Genomic DNA, 23,307 nt, shown 5'->3' with positions numbered 1-23,307 from the left:
GGTTGTCGGGTAGAATGTGAGGCAGCGTCATACTCTTCTCAAAAGGGATTTGTCGACTTGCTAGGGGTGTAGGTGCCTCTTGGTACTTCGTCGGGGCCATAGGTCGATGCTCCCAGAACTGTTGCCTTTTCAACCTCTTCTGAGAGAATACGTTTGTATTCTCGCCCGTATCTGTCAACAAAAACAATATCCTTCCCCATAGCAGTTTCATAAGAAAATAAGTAAAGAACCTTGTCTTTGCTTAATTTGTTTGGGTAGGGTTCCTTGCATCGAAAGTAAGAGACTATTCCGTCGCTTTCATGCTTGTAAATCCCTACATTCTCATTATAGGTTGGTACCCTGGTTGTTTTATTATCATACATAAAAAGCGCTCCAGGTCGATCAATGTTAGGAGGTGGTTATTGGGTTTCTGAAACCATTTTCCCTTTTGCCACGTTATCCCCATATCTGTTGTAATCCTCAGGGTTACTCACTATCAGATAGTGGTTCCCCTTTTCGTCTCGGAATCTGTCTCCGTCATCATAGACTCGAATTATCTCTAGTCTCTGAGCCGGTCTTTCTTCAATACAAATACACTTGCGTCCCCGATAGTCAGAATAAACTAAGGCTCCCCTCGACTTAGTTCCTTCCAAGAAGATTATAGTGAACTTGGTTTCGTTTAAAGGATGTAGGGAGGTGCTCCCCCCTGGCATTGGTCCTTCACCGTTGAAACCTCCTGGCTGTTGACTCCCCATCATGAAGAAGGACTTTTTCGATGAAGTGTCAGTATCACTACCCTCTTCAATGATTGGCGCTAATGGGTCTAGTCTCATCTGAGTTACACTATCTTCGGTGGACGTGGTGCTTACTTGACTTTTGACACTTTTAGCTCCCGACTTAACAAAGGCTCCTGACCTTAAATACATAAGAATGAAAGTTGGGTTGCAAGCTTAAAGCTTACCTGGACTCCTTCTTCCTGTGTGGCTTTCTGATGATCTCCTTCTGGGATCTACACAAGGATGGTTAGTCTGTTCACAAGGGTTTTCCCTGAATTACCAAAAAATCTTTCGAGTATATACAGCAACCACTTAGTCAGTCTTCTGGTGGTCCAATTTCAAATATGAAATGATGGCTGGGATCTATATAGAGAGTATGTCCTAGCAGTATAGTCACAAATTGCAAAATGTGTCTGAATCACTACTTTCTTAGTCTATCCCGATAGACTGACAATTTGCTCAGCACAAGTCAATTGAAAATTGTGACTTTACCCTTGAGTTCCAGTTACCCTCTATAGCATATCCCTCAAGTTTTACGAAGTTTGGACACTTGGGTTGGGTTTTGGTCCCATTTTAGTATTTCAGTCAGAGCTTGATTCTCTATCTGAACCTCAGATTGACCTTCAGTGATCTAAATGCCTTGAATTTTGGTGTGTCTGTTATATAGGCCCTGATAAAGCTCTCCCTAGGGGAAATTTGAAAGAAAAGTTCCCCAACAGCATTTTCCCTGGTCTATCGTGATAGACTCGGCATTTTCTCCTTTCTTAGCATTTTTCTCAAGTTTTCTCCACATTTGGTTCAGCCTCCCCTTGTGTAGTGCATTGACCAATTTTGGCACTGTTTGGACATTTGGTCAAAGACCTCTTGCCCTTGTCTCTGAATTTAGACTCTAAACACCAGTTTTGAAGTTTTGTGGTCAAGATGGTGTTCAATTTCACTCAATTTTTGTGAGTACCCTTGTATTGATGTGTTAAACCTGTGGTTTAAAGGTCTTTTCCTTGTTGCTAGTCAATCACCACCTTCATCAGTCTATCGCAATAGACTAGGCAGAGAGCAATGGGGATTTAATTTTTTGTATGTTTTTGTATAGTCTTGTTCCCTGTGCCCATATAATTCTATCCCCCAAGTTTTATGAAGTTTGGACTTATTTTGACATTAAACTCAAGTACTTCACAAATTTCACTTTTCTCTGACAATTCACAACTCCATTGCACTTGAAGTGATGCAAATTATTTGATGACACTTCATCTTTAACTTGTGAACATCAGTCGTACCTCATGACACAATCAGTTTACCCTAGGCTAATGGTTATATCTCCTCTTGGCCTCTTTAGGTTCACTTAGTGTTTCCTTATGACAATCACTTGTTTCTTTATTGTTGGTTTTGGTCGCAATTTTTATGTTTTCTCGAGTGTTGGATCATAAATTTCAATGTCGACTCTTTTCACCCCCTTCAAGGGTATATGGGGTGGGTTTTGCTTTCAAGGCAAGCAAACAGCCTTATTGTTTCTTCTTTTTTGTTTGTTTTTTGCGTTTTTACAGCGTTTTTCTACTGTAGTTCTTCACAAGTATAACAAGCACTCAAAACCAAAAACCATAACTCCACATTATCCTACTTAACTAAATCTAACTAGTCGCAGACCCTCGGCAAGACACAAGCGTCCTGGCTATCCACTAGACCTCAGGATACTCTATCCTGGATCTTGTTCTAAAAGTTTAAGCTCTCTCTAGTCAAAACTAAAGTAACCATCACACGAGTGACGTAGATCTCCCTACTTAAGGTCTTGTGTCCCCGGCAGCGGCGCCAATGTTTTAGGGCTTAACTACTCCCTTGTTCATACTCAAGAGCACGACACAGACAACATACTTATCATCCGATGACACGACTAACCCGTAGGTGCACGTAGGCAATCTCGTTAGCTTGTCAGGCTAAGACCAATCTACACATACGCACTTTTATGATGCATCAATCATTAACTCTGGTAGAATGCAACCCACTCTATAACGCTCATAACACCATTTACACTTCCAATGAACTCAGAATCGCATCAAACTTACTAGGCACCATCCTCTCACTAGGATATACTTACCTATAAGTCTAATCTCACCAGATTTGAACCCTAGTTATCTCGAATACAGTCACGATCGACTAACAGGCCATAATGCAAAAGTGGGCGAAACTTAAGTTTATGAGTATCTATGTGTAGCTAATCTCTTTCTCATTCCATAAAGCACCTGATTGTTGAAAACAGACACTGTTTGTGCTACTTACAAGCAAAACAAGCTCGAGGAAAGATCGATCACAAACAACTCGAAAATGTGAATGTGTGGCATGGGCGCGTAGCTCTCGGAGACACTACCGCGATGGTGTAGTCACGTCATGAATCCGGTGAGGGAGAAGCGCGTAGCAAAGAGGATAAGACACACTCACTCTCTCTCTCTCTCTCTCTCTCTCTCTCTCTCTCTCTCTCTCTCTCTCTCTCTCTCTCTCTCTCTCTCTCTCTCTCTCTCTCTCTCTCTCCCTCCCTCTCTCTGGCTCGTACGACACAGAATTAATGTTCAAATGTTGTTTTAAAAATGGTTCTAAGGTGACTTTTATACTTTAGTCACCTTAGCTCAAAAATGTACATGGGGTTCTCTTACTCAATATTACAAAGTGTGAACAAATGTGAGTCCTGACTAACTGATTAATCTTTACATAACCCAGACAAATTGATCAAAATGATAAGACGTCTTTGACATAAAATGGGAATTTGATATGCTTTACAAGATGGGCTCATTACAACAGTTGGACAAATGGGGCTCCAACATGCGGTTTCCATAGCAACTCACAATTATATATCTTCTATGATAGATGAGTACGCTATTGATCCCGATTTTAGAGATGTGATTTCAGCCCTTGCACTAGGGAAGAAAGAGGAACCATTTACCTTACAAGATGGTTATCTTGTCTATGGCAATAGACTATGTGTTACTAACTCACTATGTGAGAATGTAATGTATGAATCTCATGCTCCTCCTTATACAGGGCATAGAGGGATTCAGTCTACCCTAAAAGGGATAGAAAGGTATTTCTATTCGCTCTTAGTTCATGTAGATACCTTGGATTAGGCCATCCTTTTATTACCTCTAGCTTTGATGGATCCATTTGGATGCCATCTTGAGAGATAATGTGACCTAAATATTGTATCTCTGTAAGAAAAACTCGCTTTTCTTTCAATTAATATAAAGTTTATTCTCTCATAAAACTTGAAATATTACTTGGAGATGTTGCTTGTGTTCGTCTAGAGAATTAGAGTAGATGATTATATTGTTGGAATTAGAGTTGCAGAGAAACGCACACAGCTTGGAGAAGATGAAGGAAGCTCAAGGTACACAATAGAGAGTGTGTTACTTAGTATGCAATGGAAAGATAGATAGCCCTAGAGAGATGGGCGTATATACAATGCTCGGGGGAAAAAACCTCCTAAAGAGGGAAAAAAATGCCACGGCGGTCCTAGTGTGTTCACACACACCACTACCACATGTATATGGTAACAAATCCCCCCTGGAGTGATGCGGTGAATGAGAGCTTGCACGTGAGTAAAGGGAAGTGCCATGCTCTGAGGACATGATCAGTCCACAAAGGGGAGTAAGCCCAAAGCTTTGTGGAAAGCTTCAAGCTTCTCATGAGACAATGTTTTTGTGAAAAGATCTGCAAGGTTGCCCTGTGTTGGCACATAAGCCAAGTTGATCTTGTAAGGTCTCTGACCCCGATCAAAAGAGCACCATTGTACCATAAAATGAACATAATGGAAAAAGTTACTATTTTTAGCAGTTTTCCAAATTCTATCAGTGCCATGATGTTTAGAATGTTTTAAAGCTTCGAAATGTGAATTAAAATAATTTTTGTAAAAAAATTCCAAAAATAGCAAGTTTTTGGTCACCCGACCCGTCCAGTTTTGATCGTCTCGAAAAACAACACCGTACCCCGAATTTCAAAAAAATGTATTTTCGGACCCCGAGGGCTCCTAAATATGGCAGGTACTCGGGCCAGTACGCCTTAGTTAGAGCTTGCTATAGCAATTTTCGGCATCAAAATCCGACTCGTATGACCCGTTTTAGCCTAGAACCAAATTTCCTAAAAATTGTCCGGGGAGGTACCGAGGGCCCGAGGCTGTATGGGAACAAGTTCCAACCCACTCCAGACCAGCTTTAGCAGCTAGGGGCACCCTCTTGCCTTTAACTGGGAGTCTTGGGAGAGTTTCTAAGCCAGTAACTAAGTCTTAGAGCCACTTAACCAAGCCAACCTGACACTTGGTGGGTAGGGGAACTGGACTTGCCAATGCAGAGACTGAGTGCTCCTGCAGTTGCATTTAGCAAGGCTAGTCGATTTTCAGCCTATAGGAGCCTATTTAAAGACCTTCACACACACACACACACACACACACACAGTGCATACACACACACCTACACACACTGGGAAGGTGCTGCCGGTTCACACACCTTTTGAAGGAGAAGCAAGGAGGGAGGTGCTGCCAAATTCTCGCCTCAAGAAGCTCGATTAGATCAGAGAATCGAGAAGATTATCAGCTCTTAATCACGATAGCCACGGTTTAATTAATGCCTTCTGTAAATTCTTTTCATCACCATCTAAATTCCTCGCCTATTATGCTTATTCCTAGTCGTCATTCTCTATAATTACTCCCTAAATTCTCTTTAACCATATTCTATTAAGTAATCATCATTCCAAAGCTGAATTATCAGCCATTCATCATCCTCGATTAATGATTAGTGCATGATTAACAGAATTTTCTCTCTCTAGGTAGCATAGTGATTAATCGATAAGCCGGTAACTGTGTAGATTGATGAAAAATCACTTTTTTTATTAACAATGTAGATAAATTAGATCCATTCTCTTATGCATTAAGATGTAATTAAGGAATAATTAATCTGTCATTAAGTCTCTACGAGTCGACTTTCCTCACACATACGCATAAGGTAAATCTGCATCATCTGTTGCTAGGAAAGAGATTAATCATACTTAATTCATATCTCTGGTAATTCCATTAGTGAAATCCTATTATTCTTAATCATGTAAGCCAAGTAATTATCTTTAGATCCGGTTCCCATAGGATTATGTGTCATCCATAATGATTGCTATATGGAAAAAATCTAGACCTCTCATATAGGAGGGATTAATTGATGTTATTAATCTATCTATTGGGTTGTTATGACACTTGCAGACATTAGCTCTTTTCTCCAAGTTAATTATTTAAAGTAGTGAGAAATGGCCCCGGTTAAGAGAACTCGCTTCGGTGGTGCCCATGACCGCGAGGCGGGAACCAGCAATGTCAACGGGAAGGGAAAAGCTCCCATGGAATGGAAAATACCGGCCATCTCACGGGCCATCGACGAAGAAATGGAAGAGGTAGATCATAATTTCATTCCAGCTGTTTAATTTAACATTGCACACGTTTAGTTTAGGAATGAAAATATCCCCAAACATGTTGGAGAAATCCGACGGAAAACTCGGCATTGAATTCATTGTACATTAAATTCTAAAGTAGGAAGGAAATGATTGATGGGTATGCTGGTTGCAATTAAGAAAGAATGTGTGCTAGGGAAAATTTAGCTCGACATGTTCATTTTATTTCCAATGTTGAATCAGTCCTGACCCCCCTACTGATCAGAGGGGGTAGAGTTCCTCGTTAAGGGCTCTTCAATCCACGACTTACTTTCTATGCGGTGGATACCCACGACTTGCTTTCTATGCGGTGGGAACCCACGTCTTGCTTTCTATGCGGTGGGAGTGTCCATGACGTGCTTTCTATGCGGTGGACATACCTAGTTGTATGGGGAGCTAGGCGACAACGGGAGGAGTGAACTCTCGCTGGAGGGGGGATGTTGTACCTCCAGAACATTGGAACTTTTATGAATAAGTTTGAGTAGAATTTTTACTAGAATTCTATCTTGGTGTTGTTTGCAATACTGGTTGAAGGGCTGTCTTAACGAACAATGTGACTCGGAATTTAACAAGGAATATCTATGTTGAACAACCTTTGTGGTAGTAATTAGGTCACACAAGGAAGTGTGAGTGTGGGGATGGAAAGTGGGGGCTTGGCTCAGGTTGCCAATGCCTACGAGATGGGTGGTCCCGATTGGTGAGGAACTCTCTGTCCCCATAGTGCTTATTTCGATATTAGTAATGCCCATTGCCCCTAGAGTGGTGAAATCTCGAGAGTACGTGCCTCTGAAACATAGGGAGAAAGGCACTCGGGGTTTCTCTCCTCTTGGAAGGTGAGTCTTAGGATCGCTAGATAGTTTAAGTACGCTTCCCCTGCGAGGTGGAGCTACATCTCTTTGCTAGTAGGCTCGAACTTTACTCACCTTGTGATGAGAGATCGTCTGCTAGTCGAACCCTGAACCATTTTGTTTGCTTCCGCAATAGATCTAGTGGCCACCAGGTTCACCATCAAATCCGCTGGTTGATACGGCCGGGTGGGGACCTCACAGATCTCTCCTGCTAAGGGCCTCTCCCTGACATAGTGGTAATGCACCTCAATGTGCATTGTGCGAGCATGAAAAACTGGGTTCCTCGCAACTGCCAATGCGCTGTGACTGTTAGTGTAGATAGTGTTGGTAGTGTCCTGTCCAACACCCAAATCAGTCATAAGGCGTTTGAGCCATACACACTCAACCGTAACTGTGAAGACTGCCCTGTACTCAGCCTCACAACTCGAGGTGGCCATAGTAGGTTGCTTCTTATTCAACCATGATATACATGAACTACCAAGCATGAAACAAAAACCACTTGTGGACACTCGTGTGTCAAAACAACCAGTCCAATCTGAGTCCGAAAAAGCATGTAAGTCTGGCGGCAATGATCCCCCCTTGGGATAAAACAAGCCAAGATGTAAAGTGCCACTAAGGTAGCAGAAAATCCTCTTGACAGCCTGCCAATGCTTAGACCCTGGGCTAAGCATAAATCTGCTGACCTGTGAGACTGCAAACTGAATATCCAACCTCGTGTTGCATACATAAATGAGGCAGTCAACAGCAGTTTGATAAAGAGTGACATCAGCAAGATTGCCAGCATCATGTAGACTCAACTTCAAACCTGTTTTCATGGGAGTGGCAATAGGTTTGCAATCCTCAAGTCCAAACTTACATAGCAATGTCTCTATGTAACTTTTATGACACAAGGCAATACCACCATCACACTGCTTAAACTGTATACCCAAGTAATAATGCAACAGCCCCAAATCTTTCATCTTGAAAGTAGCATTCAAATCAGCCTTCAATTCAGCAATATTTCTCTCATTTGGTCCAGTGATCAGCAGATCATCGACATAAAGAACCACAATGAGAAGTACATCACTCTCACGCTTTACATACAATGTGCTTTCTGTTCGACTATTACGAAAGCCTCGTTTGACCAAATGAGTGTCAGCTTTCTCATACCAAGCACGAGGAGATTGCCTAAACCCATACAAAGCCTTCTTACATTTGCACACTTTGTCCTCTTGTCCTTTTATGACAAAACCACGAGGCTGCGTTACATAAACTTCCTCAAATATGTCACCATTCAAGAAAGCAGTAACAATATCTGATTGATGTACTTCCCAACCAAAATGAGCTGCCAATTCACATAGAACGCACAGTAGTCATACAACAAGTGGGAGCAAAAGTCTCTTCATAATCTATGCCTTTTTGCTATGCATAACCCTTTGCAACAAGTTGAGCCTTATGACAATTGATCTCATCATCCGCATGATCCGCCTTGCGTTTCAACTTGTAAACCCACTTGTACCAATGGCCTTTTTTCCAGGAGGAAAATCACATAAAGTCCATGTGTCATTTTCTATAAGTGCATCATATTCTGATTGCATGGTAGGCATCCAATTTTTTAAATTATGTGCTTCAGCAAAAGACAGACTCAACATCATGTAAGCTAGACACAGCCAAAGCATAACAATCTGATGCATAAGATGCATGGTGAGAGCCTGAACGAGTACGACTAGACAAAGGTGCATCCAATTTACTGTCACGCAAAGTGTGCACCAGCCATTTTGGCATACCTCTAGCCTACTCATTTTCAGCCCTTTCCTCATCAAGTACAAGTACATCTGCATCAGTAATAGGCTGATCTGTAACATTTTCAGAAACCCCCATAGGCTGTACATTTGCCTCATTGAAACTTACATTCGTATTTCCACCACTAAAAAGAGGCAACAAAGTGTCATAAATGTCATGTGAGCTTACATGACAGCAAGGACTGAATAGAATCTTCCACAAACACTACATCCCGTGAAACACGAATACGTTTTGTTTGCGGATGATACAACCTGTAACCTTTGCTTTCAGCACTATAACCAACAAAAATACATTTGACAGCCTTATCATCCAATTTTTTTTGTTGTGTTTGTGGCACCAAAGCATATGCCAAACAGTCAAAAACACGCATGTGCTCAATAGAAGGCTTTCTATCATGCCATGCTCCATATCGAGTAATAGGCTGCAAAGCTTTTGTAGGACACCTATTTAGTACATAAGTGGCACACATGATGGCCTCAAGCCAAAAAGAATGCGGCAAAGCTTGAATTTTGACCATACATCGTGCCATTTCCGTAAGTGACCTGTTTTTCCTCTCAGCAACACCATTTTGTTGAGGTGTATAAGGCACTATACATTGGTCTTTTATCCCACAACTAGCTAGAAATGCATTGAATTCATGAGACATATACTCCCCCCCTCAATCGGAACAGAGGGTGCCCATAGTACATTTCGAGACATTTTCAGCCATAGCCAGAAATTGTTTGAAGCACATAAAAACTTCGAACTTCCCTTTAAGCGGAAATACCCATGCAAAAATAAGTTGCTCATTGATATCCTTCACACTAGCAAGGAAAGTGTCCATATCATCTTCCTCATGCATAATCTTCGACTCCAACTCTTTACGCAGCAAAGAAATTTTAGCCTCATTGCGGCTTGCATAAAGGCCTGCTAGAATGTCCCAAGCTTGTTTTGCAGATTTTTTTGAACAAATGTGAGGAACAATGGTCATCTTCATAGACAATGCAATCAATGCATGAGCTTGCGCATCCTTTACATCCCAATGATCTTGTTCTCCCGTAGGCAAAACAACTCTAATAGCAGCAATCCTTGCAGCAAGACTTGCAACATCCTCAACATCGCCTACATCCTCAGAACCAGGACGTACATCAATTCCTCGCACAATATTCCAGACGCCCTTTGACACAAGAACATGCTGCATCATATAAGCCCACATAGGGTAATTGTCCCCATCCAACCTATCCCCAATAGCAAACATCTTGAACACATATGTGTTGTTGTTGTCAGCCATGGTAAATGTTGCACCTAATGTGAAAACTGCCCAAAAATAGGAGAAACAGAGCGGGAACAACACCTGCTATATAACACAAACTATAGAAGACTATAAGGCACCTGTTATGCAGAAAACGGCACTGACAGAAATTCTGTACGAAAATGACAAAATTGCCTGTGCAGACCTGCCTGTAGTGGAAACGGAGGCCGAAATGAGTCCGAATTAAAAATCTAAGCAGACTAAGCTCTACGTGTTCACCCGAAATATTTGTCAACCTACAAACGCTTGCCAAAGCTCACTGAAATCAAAGAAAGTGAGCAGGCGTGTACTGGAGCAGCTGGCGACTAAGCCCGAGAGGATGCAACCTGCTCTGATACCAATTGTTGGAATTAGGGTTGCAGAGAAACTCACACAGCTTGGAGAAGATTAAGGAAGCTCAAGGCACACAATAGAGAGTGTGTTACTTAGTATGCAATGGAAAGATAGATAGCCCTAAAGTGATAGGCGTATATACAATGCTCGGGGGAAAAAACCTCCTAAAGAGGGAAAAAATGCCTCGGCAGTCCTAGTGTGTTCACACACATCACTACCACATGTATATGGTAACATATATCATCAAAGAACACTCCAGTAAAGGTTCGGTGAGGCCTGAATAGCTTTTCCATCAAGCGATTAAATGTGGCTGGTGCATTGGTTAAGCCAAAAGGCATGACAAAGTATTCGTAAAGACCAAACGTAGTGCGAAATGTAATCTTTACAATGTCTTGATCAACTATCCTTATTTGATGGTATCCACTTTTTAGGTCAATCCTACTGAAGTAGGTCGACCCTTGCACCTTATCAAATAGGTCTACTACACGTGGAACAGGAAACCAATTTTTCTTAGTGATGCTATTTAGTTCTCTATAGTCGACACACATGTGATATGTGTCGTCTTTGTTATGCACTAATAACACGGGTGAACAAAATGGAAATGAGCTAGGCCTAACCATGCCCTTCTCAACTAACTCATGCACTTGCCGCATAGTCTCCTCTTGTTGAGCTTAAAAAACTCTACAAGGAGGTTTATTAGGCGGTGAACTTCTTGGAAGAAGTTCGATTGCATGGTCATCATTGCCTCGTTCAAGAGGTAGTTCACAAGGGATGTCGTCAATAAAAACATCATTGCCTTGTTACCCAACTCCTTAGCATCTATGGACATATCTTTTTCCCTAAACCTAAAGTAGATTTGCATTTTCATGGAATTCGACATTGCTAGCCATGCAATCAAACTATGGTGCCCCTAGGATTACATCCTTGTGCTTGAGAGGAGAGATAAAGAAGTCCTCCTTGTCCACATAGCTTTGGACTGGAGCCTCAATTTCCCGATTAAGGGAGTGACTGAGGCTTCTTGTCCCTTGAAAGCACCATCAGTGGGTAGGACATCTCCCATCTCATAGGCTTGGATGCCTAGCTTGGTGGCCAAATCTGGGGATATGAAATTGTGAGTAGAACTAGGGTCAAAGAGAATAAAAGCAACATGTTATCTTACCTTTCCCCAAGCATGGCATAAAGGAGGTCCTTTGTGGTGAGAATCCTCTTCTTGGATTTTGACCAAGGTAGCTCTAGGAGGCTCAGTTCGTGTGTTCTTGTGGGGACAAGCACGACAAGGATGCCCTTGCTCCCCACACTTGAAACAGCAGTTATCTTTATGATAATGCTCAAGATCTTCAGGAGAGAGTTTATTTTTGCCTTTATAAACTCCCTTCTCCTTAGCTTTGTTGTTGTTGACATTGCCTTTAGGAGACTTTTGGACAGTGTCCTTCCCCTTAGGCTTGTCATTATGACGGACCTTGTTCTCCATGGGCTTAATATTTCTCTTATCCCCTTGTTGGAAATTGATTCGTGGAGCCACCGTGGTATGGTGTATGACCACAGATATGGTGCGTGGCCTTTGGGAGTTAACATACTCCATCATATCTTTAGTTAGAGCCGCACAAAATTGTTGTTTTTGCTATCCAAAATCCATCGTTTTGAAGACAGTGGCTTTGAGATGTAAGTCCCAAAATGTGTCTACATATTAGTAAATAGATTCATAGGGAGAGAGATTCAAGGTTTGCCATTCGGTGTACTTTGTCTCTGGCATCGGTAGCCAAAAATTGCTTCATGATTGATGCTCTTAGAGCTTTCCATGTTCGTGGAGCTTCACCATTTGCCTGTAGGCTGGATCACCATTTCCTTGTGGACTTTTGAAAATGCATAGCTACATGGTGTAGCTTAGAGGACTCCGTGAAGCCCTCATCTCCAAATGCCGCATTGAATTGTTGAATGAAGGTCAAGACTTTGTCCTTCGCACCAAAGGTGCCATCGTAGGTAAGGAAAGAGATGTTCTTCTCCCTCTTTGAACTTTTTGAGCTTGGAGGACCTCTTCCATGTGGCATAGGATTTCAAATGGCCTCTTCTTTTAGGTGATTCAAAAGCTGCACCATCACTTTCTTCAAAAGAGGAAGAATTTGAGGAGGATGGAGAATAAGGTGACCTCTTTCTCACCTTTTTCTTCCCTTGTTCCTCCTTGTCCGCTTCATCACTTTCTTCATAAGAGGAAGAGGATGAAGAAGAGGGTGACCTCTTTCTCGCCTTTTTCTTCTCTTGTTTTTTGTCGTCCCTCTTTGAGTTATGGTGTGGAGAATTGTGCGATGATCTTCTTCGTTTAGGGGGTGTTGGAGAGCGTTTTGTCCGACTTCTTTGTGGAGCCATCTCCGCTGAGGTGGTAGGAGACTCACTTCTTTCTTGTTCTTTTGCTAGAGGCTCTAGCATTGAAACTTGAGTTCTCCTTTGAGAAGGAGATGCGTCGTCAAGTAGTAGATTCTTAAGCCCTTCGTATGGATCCTCTTCTTCTTCCCTTATCGGAGAGAGGCCTCTTTTGGAAGTCTCACAAGGAGGATTCCTAGGTACTCTCTCTTCTTCGTGGTGAGTTTGGAGAATCCCATGAGCACGTAGCTATTGTTGCACTTCACTTTGGAGGGATGGATTGCCCATGGCTTGTTGAGGCCTAGTAACAAGGTAATTGACAAAAGCATAAGGGCATCATTAGTAGCCCATTCATTAGTAAAATCAAAGCTATCAAGATTAATTTCACTCTCTTTACTATTGTCAGCCATTATAACAACTTTTAGGTGTAAACTTTTGAGTGTACTTTGACACTTCAAGCCGTAGTTTCTACTCCTCTTAACCCCTTGAGAAAAGCACTCAAATATCATTAATTGCAAGGAATAGAAGAGAGGGTCTTTCAACACCAAAGAAGTACCAACTTCTGTCAAGCTTCTAATGGCTCAGTAGTGGTTAAGCCGTAGGCAAGCCCCATAGGACTCCACTATTAAGACCATAGCTCTCGATGGTGATGCCCCGTTATCTACACGAAGCAGGCGTACTGCAAGGCTGAAAAATCCCTATTCTACTTACTCAATTGCAATTAATAATACCAACATTTATAGTTACCTTGAGGACCTCTCTTCTTGATCAAGAAAAGAGAAACCTTGTGCTCTGATACCAATGTAACATTTAATGGTCTAGTAACTTGTGTGTAACAGAAAATAACATAGACATAGTGAGCATTTCATTAGAATAGCTTCCTAATGAGCATAGCAAGAGTGCTTGGATGGAGAGAGCAACAAAAGCATAACACCTAGTTAGATAGGCATGAACAATATTTCAAAAAGAGAGAGAAATTAAGCTATTGACAAGAGTTAACCCACAAAAAAACAACCCATTACAACCATGCACCTACTGTGGAAGTTTGGAACAAAGGAAGAGACTTGCATGATGTGAACTATGGTGCAAGCATATGAATTAAAGGGAAATACCAATTGTAAACTATACACATGTATATACAAGAGCTACTTCTTCCAATGATGATAGAATGAAGGCACCTACTCAAGTGAATGTAGTACTCTTGGAGAAAATTTCCCTTGAAGTTGAGGAGCAAAAAAGACACTCAAAGGGGAAAGTTGGAAGCGGTACCCTAAAATGGGACAAAGAGAATGGAAAAAAGGAGTTGTAGATAGCCTACATTCTTTTTAATGTGAATTTTCTGAATGCATTGAGATTGATGAAGATGTGGAGAAACCTTTGGAGGTGGAGAGCCTAGCAATCACTAGGTCAAAGGGGAAATTGAAGGAAAAGCAAGTGGAACAAGGAAACATACGTGAAGGACCCATAGATTGGGAAGATCATAATGGTCAATTAAACCAAGACACTTCAAAAATTGCAAATACATGGTCAACATGGACAATGCAGGCAATGTTGGAAAATCTAGGCAAAAGAACTTCAGAGATTGGAAAACCACATTTCTCAGAGAAAGCAGGCAATTGGAAGGAGTTACCTCATAAAGGACTATCAGATGATCTCTTTGAATTTTTTTTTGGAAGCACCCGTTTCAATGAAGGTGGGTCCACTACTAAAATCAGTCCCTGATTTTACCTAGCAAATGTTCCGGAGCTTGACAAGCCAAATCAAAGATATGGAGGAAAAACAAAAGGGAGAAGGTAGTCAAATTGACTTAATTCACATTGATTGTGGAGCATTAGCTCTAGTTGATGTGGATTATAACGTTCTTGTGGTCAACATATCCATTGGCAAAGTTTCTCTTTCAGGAGTCAACATCCTTCTTGAATCAGTTTGCAAAAAAATTGGTAGATAAGGGTTTAGGAGTCAACATCATTCTTAAATCAGTCTGCAAAAAATGAATCGAATGAAATGGGAACCAGTACCTTTCTAGGTCAAAATGGCTAACCAATGGAGAGTGCAACCTTTGCGGATTCTCAAAAACCAAACAATAAGTGTAGTAGGAATAACTTTTGTGGTCAATTTTGTTGTTTTGAAGTTGGAAGAGTCAACATGTTCTTACCCAACAATTTGGGTAGACCATGGCTGAGAGCAACCAAGGTGAAACAATTATGGGGTGCAAACACGATTGTGATCAAACAAAGAAAAAAGAAGGTAAGGATGTAGATGGTGCCAAAGAAGAGCATTCCACATGGATTTATACCTTTTTATGTAGAAGGGATCAACATGGAAGAAGCCATTGAAGATGGTGAAGAGGAGTTAGAAAAATGAAACAGTGATCCAAATTTTTGAAATTGATCTGCAAAACATTGTAGTAGAAAATTAGAAACAGTTAATTGACTTGAACCTAAAAGTGGACAAGAAGGAATCAGGCATGACAATTAAGGAGCAAATATTGGAAGAAGAGAGAGAAACATTTGAGGCAATCATTCATGCTGAGAAAATGTTTGAAGAACAAATGTCCAAAAGCTCCAAGGTGAGAGAAGATAAACTGGAAGCTATGAATTTAGGAGATGAAGATAATCGTAAAATGGTGACAGTATCTACTGCATTGGATACTTAATTTAAAAGGGCATTGAAAGCTTTGTTATAAGAATTCAAAGATGTGTTTTCTTGGTCATACATTGATATTAAGGGAGTAAATCTAGTTGTATGCCAACACACTATTAACTTGAAAAGAGATGTAGTCATGTAGATTGTAGGAACAATCCCTAGATGGGAATCCAAGCTGACAAATGTATTGGTAATTAATCACCAAGCCAATTACTATAGTAACCACACAATGAACATTCAATGAGAGACCTTGTCCGGAACCTATAAATAAACGCCATTACTTCATTTTACGAAGAATGCTTTGGGCAGGGTTTGAGGAGTGACACTCTGTTGTACTTGTGACTCTAGTGTCTTGGAGCATACTGTGCTCTTGTAATCTTAGAGAAATCGTTTGGCCACATTATATTTTGTTCTAGTTGTACTAATCTAATTTGAATATAGTCTAGTTCCACTTCGAGTTCCAATTCCAGTCTCTGTGTAATTTCCATTTCAATTGCTATGTCCAGTTCCAGTCTTTGTGTCATTTCCATTTCAATTTACTATTTCCAGTTCCAGTACAGTGTCTTTGTCTAATCTGTTGTTTGAAGTCTGTCTGTCTAAACTGACAACTAACTCTTAGCCCAGCCTAGAATAGCTTTTTGAAGAAACCAACTTATTCCATTTTGGCGATCACGGTGGCTTGAGCTGAATTGCTCTTGATAGTGAATCACTCTCTCAATTGGGGTTCTAGAGTTTGAGTTCATCATGATGAATTCCAGAGAGCAACATGGGAGGAGGACTCCCAGGAGACTTTTTGTAGTGCATGATCCATTCTCTAAAAAATTGACACAGATTATGGATATGACGTGAGTAAATCTAGAAGGCATCAACCCACAGGAGCTCATAAGTATTGTGAGTCACCTAAGTCTTGGAGCATAGCTCATAGTATAATCCAAATTGAATAAGCATTGTATACGAATATTGATGAAGTGGGTTACTTTCTTATCTAAACCAAAATGCAAGTACTTTCATCCGAGACGTCATTTGAAGTATCAATATTCAGTCAAATACATAAATGGTGATCTTTCCAATGGCACCATGCTTGTTCATATGAGGATCTTTTGGCAATATTGGAAGTTGTCAAGCAATGGTGGCAAAAAACTTTGATTTGCCATGCAAGCGATGACAGGTGCAAAGCGCAAAACGGACCCCGACGGCCTAAACGCCAGGACCGTGCACGCCAAGCTCATCATGGGAAATGAACAAGGGGAACCACTTAGCTTTGAGCGGCTAGGACACGGACATCGGTGATTTAAAATGGCACAAATACTGCACACCGTAGAGAGAGAGAGAGAGAGAGAGAGAGAGAGAGAGAGAGAGACGTAGGCAATGAAAAAGATGTGAGGGAAACTTGACTCAAAGCGATATTTACAGAGACCTTAGTTTCGGCGAGATGGCGACTATGGTGACTTAGAGAGATGCAGAGATAGTGAGAGATAGAGAGCCTATAGTGCGTTCTCTAGAGGAAATTCTATATACACGGAGATTTTACTCTTGTGTGTGGTGACCCTTTCAGTCAGGGTGTGTGCATGGCTTCTTTCTCAAGTGCTGACTCCCAAGTGTCCCCCTGATAGTGACCTCTCAGTTCCCTTTTATAGGTGCATGCTGCATTAGTTTAGGATACTCTGATTAGGTTAGGGTCCTAATCATGAGAGACAAAGCAAGGATTTGGGTCCTAGATGGTTGACCCTTCCTTTATCTTAGGAGAACTTTAAAATGATATCTCCTAGGTGGGCCTTTGTGACCATCACCTAGAGAGAGGTCACAATATACAATTGGTTTTTTATACAAGATTTTTGGCTTGAAATCGGGAAAATAGATTACCCTATGGATACTTACTATCAACAAGCATTGTGGGCAAGATGCCGATGAATGGTGGGCTTTGTTGGTGTATCGGTGTAGCACCTTCGCCAATTTCGGGGCCGGCCGGGGCATGCCTTTGGCGTCATTCCTTGAACCGAGGTCGCCTTCGCGTGCTTTTGGTCATCTTCTTTGTCGATGTCAAGTTCCATTTCTTTTTCCTTCTTGTGTGTGTGTGTATTGCGTGTTGTGTTTCTGTTTGTTTGATTGTGTGTGTGCGAGTGTAATGCACTCGTGTATGTATGTGCATGTTCTCGTAAGTGCGTATGTGATTGTGTGTGCGTATGTATATGCGGTTGTGTGTGGGTGTGTAAGTGTGTGTGTGTGTGTGTGTGTGTGTGTGTGTGTGTGTGTGTGTGTGTGTGTGTGTGTGTGTGTGTGTGTGTGTGTGTGTGTGTGTGTGTGTGTGTGTGTGTGTGTGTGTGTGTGTGTCTCGACAAGAGTGTGTGGGGGAACAAGAGAAAGAGAGAGATATTCATTAATTTATTTTAATATTTCACGTGTTGGCTTTGGCCGATTACAAAGTACGAGCGTGAGTGAGGAGAGCGAGAGGCTGAGGGGGTGAGAGGGGTTGGGGATTGTGTGTGTGTGTGTGTGTGTGTGTGTGTGTGTGTGTGTGTGTGTGTGTGTGTGTGTGTGTGTGTGTGTGTGTGTGTGTGTGTGTGTGTGTGTGTGTGTGTGTGTGTGTGTGTGTGTGTGTGTGTGTGTGTGTGTGTGTGTTTGTAGAGGTAGGTGTGTGTGTGTGTGGGCAACGAGAGAGACGAGAGAAAGACATTATGCACCATGGCTCGGCCAACCACAGAGAATGAGAGGGAGAAAGGCTGAGGGGAGGGAGAGTGGGTGTTGGGGAGAGAGGGGCTGGGGAGAGTGTGTGTGTGTGTGTGTGGGCATATATATAAATATATATATATATATATATACATATATATATATTATGCGCCTTGTGGGCTGTTGCCAAAACGGGAAAGAAGGGTGAGGGAGAGCCAACGGGGAGAGAGAGAGAGAGAGAGAGAGAGAGAGAGAGAGAGAGAGAGAGAGAGAGAGAGAGAGAGAGAGAGAGAGAGAGAGAGAGAGAGAGAGAGAGAGAGAGAGAGAGAGAGAGAGAGAGAGGGAGGGAGGGATAGGGTGAGGGATGGAGAGAGGGAGAGAGATCTATTTCGGCTTATGCATGGCAGGCCTTGCTTCTGGATTGAGGAACGAGGGGGGGGGGGGGGGAGAGAGAGAGAGAGAGAGAGAGAGAGAGAGAGAGAGAGAGAGAGAGAGAGAGAGAGAGAGAGAGAGAGAGAGAGAGAGAGAGAGAGAGAGAGAGAGAGAGAGAGAGAGAGAGAGAGAGAGATTTCATGAGTCCTATATTGGGCTTGGTTATAGAGAGTGAGAAAGAGGGAGTGAGAGAAGGAGAGGGAGTGTGAGTAAGTGAGAGGGACTAACTTGAATAATGCATGAGAGGGAGAGAGAATTGTCCCATGCATGGCGGCCCTTTTGGGTTGACAAACAAGAGGGAGAGAGAGGGATTCCGGCTGCATGTGTTAATGAAGGAGGGAGAGGGGAAATAATGGAGGAGAGGGAGGAGGGTGGTGCCAAGGGAGGGGCGGCCCACTGTGGGCGTATGTATGGGAAGGAAAGAGTGGAGGGGCGACAATAACAAAAAGAAAAGAACATTTAAAAGTTTTTATATATGTTACCAAGCTCCTTTTTTGGGTTTGGTTCCCGCGGCTGCGGCTTGTAAAAGCCGGCCATCATTAGCCCTCCCCTTCTAGCTAGAGGCATTCATGCTTCTAGCTACTTCTGATTCCCTAACTGCGGAGTTGGAGGGTTCTCCCTCCTCTACAATTTCTAGCATGAATTCTGGATCAAACCTTAAGAAGTACCTTTTTAGCCTCCATCCATTGACTCTGGTCCTGTGAACTCAACCATATGCTTCCATCAATTTGTAGCTGACATTGGTGTGTCTCTTTTTGACAGTGAATGGCCCTTCTCATCTGGGCTGCAACTTATTATCTTTCCTAGTGTCAAATATGTTGTCGTATCTCAATACTAACATGCCTTTTTTCATACCCTTTTCCTTAAGCCCTTGATTGAATGTGAATCGGCGTCGCTCTGCTTGCGCTGCATAGTTGTTGATCGCATCTTCCCTATCTAGCTGAAGCCTTTCTAGATCCAAAGTGTGGTTGCAGAGATGGGCAATTGAGATGGGCAATTGGGTGTTGTAACTGGCTAGCCATGACTCGCAAGATGTCTATCTATACCTTGATGGGTGGAATGGCCTCCTTTCCATATACCAAATGAAAAGGGGTGAACCCTAGTGATGTTCCGAATGTTGTGCAGTAGGCCCAAAGAGCGGCCATGAGATGCTTATCCCAATCACTTTTCCACTAGACCATTGCTGCTACAGCCGGAGGCGTGAGTGCCCTGCAAATCATCCAAGATAACACCATACAACACATAAATCGGCAAATCCCCATACCTGACGAAGAGCGCGTGCAGGCGCACCTCCTAGACCGGAGTGCTACGCTGGCATGGCGAGAGAGAAGAGGGAAGAGGAGAGAAGAACAACGCAAACACTGGGTGCAACCTCCCCCCGTGCAAGAGTGAGCATGTCCCTCTTGCACGTATTTTATTTATAGAAAAGTTCATGCTCAAAAAATGAGTTACATCCAATTCACACTTGGGCATAAAATAGTCCTGGCTCATCAAGAGCTCAATGTAACAATTCATAGCTGTCTACATCTCAACTTATAACTAAACCATAAATACTAAGGCTTGCCACAGAAAATCCAATGGTGGCAGTTTTATTCCGGATAACTGCTATCGCTTTATTGTCCAGCATGTGCCAATCACTGATCTGCTCACACAACACCCAACAAGTGATCATATTCCACAATTCAAATCAACATTGCAATGCTTCATCAGAATATCAAATATTTCACAAATATATCATCAAAATATCAATTCCATTACAATTGCACTGTGGATAGTATGGGGTGGAGTGTTGGCATGTGATGCCTAAAATTTTCATTAGTTCTCCACCAAGTCGCCTCTAAAACCTGGCCCTCTATCAAATATTATCTCCAGAGGTGTGCCAAAACGGCAACAAATGTGCTCGAATATGAACTTCGCCACTCCTTGGGCTGTAATGCGTGTGGTGGATGCTGCTTCCGCCCATTGGGTCATGTCGTCTACACCAACTAGAATGTACAGTTTACCTGATTGGGCCCTTGGTAAGGAACCAATTGCATCTATTGCCCACTTCTCAAATGGGCCATATAAGATGATAGGAGTCTGTGGCTCATAGGTTAGTGTTCGATCATTGGATACTTGACAAGCTCTGCATGTTTTACACCAATGATTCACATCCCTGTTTAGACTAGGCCAAGAGAATCCTACCTGTAGAATCTTCCTACTGGTAATATCTAGAGCAAAATGGCCATCGTAGACACCATCATGGCAACTTGAGATCACCTCGGTGATTTCATTGGAGATTGGCACTCGCCTAAGAATCTGGTCTTTGCCCTTGTAATATAAATTGTTGTTTACAAGGTGGTATCTTGTTGCCTTTTGAACAAGCCATTGTTTCTGGCCCTTGGTATACCCTTCAAGACATTCTCTTGTATCTAAGAAGCCGATGATAGCAGGCATAGCATCGCTACCCTGAAAGAGGGGCAGATTCAGTTCGCTGCCCTGAAAGAGGGGCAGATTCAGTTTGATTGCTCCTATGGGAACATCTTGTATTATTTCCTTGGCTAGAGCGTCTGCTTCTTGATTTTTTGCCCGAGGGACATGAAATAACTACAGTGCTTCAAACTTTCTTAAAACATCCTTAACTTGGCGTAATTGGCCAAGTAAAACCTCATTTTTACAAATCCAAGTGCCATTTATCTCCCTTATCAAAAGCAAGGCATCACCAGACACATTTAGGCATTGAACCCCTTGTAAAACACACTATTCTGAACCAAAACTTAGGGCCACGTACTCTGCTTCGTTGTTGGAGTGTGAGTGTAGCAGCTGGCCAATAGATAATACCTTTTCCTTTTGCTCATTGAAAATGATGTTGCCAACTGCATTCTGGTCCACTGTTCTTTTGTATGCTTCATCAAAGAAAAGAGAATGAGCTCTTTCTAGCTTAGGAATTTCTACCATTGGTGTCACTTCTTTACCTTCTGTGTTGACCTTTAGCTTCTTTTCATAGTGACAATGAGTAAGAATACCTGCTAGATTAGCCCTGGTGGAGTTCTCTACTTGCATGGTGTAATCAAAATCTTGTAATCTAACAGGCCACTGAGAGATTCTAGATGAGACATCCATGTGTTGCATCACATACGGAAATCCCTCTTCCATTGTCAAAATCACAAAGGGTCTAGGCAATAGATAAGAGCAGAACTTTGTAGTGCCAAACATTAATGCAAGCACCATGTGCTTTACCGCGGTGAATCTTTTTTCTAGATGGGGTCATGATGTGACTAAAGAAGTAGATAGGACGCATGAAAGATGTTTGGGGATCCTTTTGCATTAGTACGGCTCCAAGTGTATGACAAGCGAGAACTGTAGATGCAAAAATCATCTATGAAAACTCGTATTGACTTATCGAAGTATGGCTAGAAGACAAAAGTTACATAGCATTGGAATGTGGCCGGAGTGTTGGTGAGGCCAAAAGGCATCACCCTATAAGCACAACATCCCCATGGTGTTATGAAAGTTTTTTCTTTCTGGTCTTCTTTTGCAATGCTAATCTGAAAGTAGCCTAAGTAGCCATCACATACTGTGTAGCGCTCATGACCTGCTACCTCGTTGAGAATTTCATCTTGGAATGGAAGGGGAAAATGATCCCTCTTTGTTGCTGCGTTGAGAAGTTTGTAGTCTACACAAACCCCTCCACTTACCGTTCTTCTTTGGTGTGACTACCACTGAAGAGACCCACTCTAAGTCCTTGATAGGGTAAATGAAACTTTCCTGTAGAAAATTTCTTACCTCTTTGATCAATGCCTCTTGTTGAATTACCCCAAGCCTTCTGAGCTTTTGCACTACAGCTTTACTTCCTTCCTTGAGTCTTATGCGTTGTTGTACCATTGTGATGCCTGTGGTCTTGTCATAACCATCAATGAAACTTTCCTGTAGAAAATTTCTTACCTCTTTGATCAATGCCTCTTGTTGAATTACCCCAAGCCTTCTGAGCTTTTGCACTACAGCTTTACTTCCTTCCTTGAGTCTTATGCGGTGTTGTACCATTGTGATGCCTGTGGTCTTGTCATAACCATCAATGAACAATGTGGTGAAGCTACCTAGCATAGATATATATTCTTCTCTCTCTTCACTAGTTAACTCATTGGAGAGCATCCGATGTAACTTACTTGTATCCATCAAGGGTTGCATACCTGATGGTCCCTCTTGGTTCTCCGGTGGTGTTTTAGATTGGGTCAATCTTTTTGGGTCTTTGAGGATGACTCCCATCACTTTGATGCTACTGTCACTCTCTTCAGTTGTTGTCGTCTCTTCTCTTGAGGTGTTCGAAGAGTCACTGGTGAACTCATATTCTTATGCCTCCAAGATCATGTTGTATTGCTTCATAGTCTTCATGTCGTAGAATATGGACTTCCATTTAGCATCCTTCATCTGGATCATTTCGGTACTCCAGTCTTGCTTAGCGTCCATATCCATGAGCCATGGTCTTCCAAGAATGATAGGGTAGCCCTCCCCTTTGTGTGGCATGACAAATTAATCTACCTCCACTTTTGTGTTAAATGCCTTCACTTTGACAGCATTCACAATGCCTACACACTTCACTTTGACGTTATTTGCCATTTTAGCTCGGCAGGGTGCCGGCCCACTTACCTCTAGGCCTGGTGCATCATTTTCTCACTCATGATGCATATCTATGTGCCACCATCTATGTAGACGTTTGAGATACGTTTCCCCTTGATGTGGGCATCCATGATAGGTATGATCTCATCAAGGT

This window comes from Adiantum capillus-veneris, chromosome 1 (genome assembly GCF_014529385.1).
Source record: "Adiantum capillus-veneris isolate H3 chromosome 1, ASM1452938v2, whole genome shotgun sequence".
NCBI classification, from domain to species: Eukaryota; Viridiplantae; Streptophyta; class Polypodiopsida; order Polypodiales; family Pteridaceae; genus Adiantum; species Adiantum capillus-veneris.
Note: the sequence above shows the minus strand (reverse complement) of the source record.